The sequence below is a fragment of the Bactrocera latifrons genome, unplaced genomic scaffold (assembly GCF_001853355.1).
Source record: "Bactrocera latifrons isolate USDA-ARS-PBARC rearing strain unplaced genomic scaffold, ASM185335v1 scaffold_685, whole genome shotgun sequence".
NCBI classification, from domain to species: domain Eukaryota; kingdom Metazoa; phylum Arthropoda; class Insecta; order Diptera; family Tephritidae; genus Bactrocera; species Bactrocera latifrons.
Genome location: NW_017537362.1, coordinates 3830 through 6243, shown reverse-complemented (window position 1 = coordinate 6243; position 2414 = coordinate 3830). Strand labels below are relative to the sequence as shown.

The 2414-nt window shown below is 36.2% G+C and overlaps 1 pseudogene; it reads right to left on the bottom strand.

Annotated features, from left to right (window-relative positions):
• Positions 1 to 787: 787 nt before the first annotated feature.
• Positions 788 to 2414, bottom strand: part of LOC108975705 — a 3532-nt pseudogene continuing 1905 nt past the window's right edge.

Sequence of the window (2414 nt, the reverse complement as noted above, 5' to 3'; positions counted from 1 at the left end):
GGAAATTCCTAAAAGACATTTTATTTACGGGACCCACGCTTCAGCCAGATTTAATGCTCTTCATATTAAACTGGCCTATATACAACTACGTTTTCAATGGGGATGTCGAAAAAGTGTATCGACAAATAGTCTTACATAAAAATGATCAAGATTTTCAGCGAATTATTTTTAAATTAAAAAAAAGGTACATTATGGGGCCCAAACATCCTAGCCATTCGAACAAAGTCATAATTTTTTCTGGCAACAAAAGTGTTAAAAACACAAACGTATGTAGACGATATTCTGTCTGGAAACCACAGTCTTTCCCAGGCATACGAGTCAATAGTACAAGTGACACAGGCTCAATACAGCAGTTTACAGGATAACGGCGAACCACCCTAATATTTTAAAGGACATACGTAAAGAAAATCTGTAAGACACGCATTTCCTTAAATTCGAAAAGGAAAGCACAACAAAAACTTTGGAGATAGGAAGTCAATATCCGTAATATTAGCTATAACAAAGAGGCAAAGTTTATCCTCAGAGGCAAACTTTTCGACTCCGCAGGATGGCTTTCGCCAATCATGATACAAGCAAAAATTTTAATACAAGAATTGTGGCTAGACGGTACTCACTGGGACGAACAACTGAAACCACTTCGTTTAGAAAAGTGGTCCCAGTTCCCCAGCAATCTGAATGGTATCTCACAGACGTTAAAATGATCCATAATAAGTACGTTATTCAAGTATCAAAAATCAACAACCAAAGCAGAGCAATATATCCAGCTATTTAACGACGCAGTAAACACTTATAAACCAGAGTGGAAAATTATATACACCGATGGACCAAAATCGGACACCCACACTTCGTTTGCAGTGACAAACGACCAAGGTGTCATTATAACCGTCGGTGTTTTACCACCGTACTGCTCTATACAGCTGAAGCGGCTGCGATATACGAAGCGGTGCTATTTATTGCACAATCTAAAGAAAAACACATAATATGCAGTGATAGCAAATCGACAATTACCGCGCTGTTGAATGATACAAATAACTCAGTACTGATCAAGAATATAAAAGATATTTTATACAAACACAAAAACATAATCAAGACACGCTGGTATTAGAGGCAACCAACATGCAGACGATCGCGCCAAAAAGGCAAGTAGAGAACCAGTTTTCTCGTACGCACACGTCACATCAAAAGATATTCGCAACCTAGCAAAAAAAGAGCTTTACGAGTCAAACTCTAGATACTGGATAAACTTTCAACACCAATATAAGGAACACAATCCCACTGGTGTCAAGCCAAACTACCCATCCGACTGTTCCTGCCAATACATAAAAATATTTGTACGCCTTAGAATAGGTCACACTTTAAGAACACACAATTATCTGTTGAACAAAATGGATAAACCTAGCTGTTCACTTTGAAATTATGCAAACGACTCAGTTAACCACATCCTAAACGACTGCACCGCACTAGCACAAAAAAGGAAAACCATCTTTGGAAACATTGAACCCTCCCGTCTCTTGAAAACACCAAATATTGACAACATCAATACTATCAACAATTTTCTTAAGATATATAAGATAAATAACATTTAATATTATAAGCAAATAAAAAAAGTATTAATTTAATTAGACATAACTATTGCAATAGATAGCCGAAGGCAATAGTAGCCAGTGCTTAATCTTTGTGTATTAATTATTAATAATTAGTTCTCATTTAAATAAATAAATATCTCACAGATGCAAATCCCACAATGGAAAAATTATGCCCTAGGGAACAAAGTCGAACTACATGGCTTTTGCGACTCCTCTGAAAAAGTATATTGTGCCATCTACATATGTGCGCACACAATCCGACACAGAGATCACCAGTCACCTACTAGTAGCCAAGGCAAAGGTGGCTCCGCTAAAAACAATAAGTCTGCCATGACTGCAACTAGTATCCATAGTGGCTGAACATTGCAACATGTTCCAATACCATTGAACATGCTTACTTATCAGCAAATCTAAAGTTCTACTAAATATAAATATCTATTTATATAATAATATACAATATTATATATTAATATATATTTTTAAAGTTAAAGTTGCTCTTGGTTTTGTTAAACGTTGGTCTAAAGAATTTAGAGATACGCTTACCACAAAAATTCTGTTTACATCTTTGGTGAGGCCTATATTAGAGTATGCTTCCGTGGGATGGCTTCGTATAATATTTCTTGTAAAACTCATCAATGGGTCAGTCTGTAGCCCATCTCTCTTGTCTGATATTAATGTTAACATTCCCGCTCGCTCTACCCGGCAGTTTAGACCTTTACTATTAAAATTTTCTGCAACAAATTTCGAGTTAAACGGACCATTCCGCCGTATATATCACGATTTCAATTCTCATTCCAGCACATTTGATCTAACAGATTCACTCTTTAC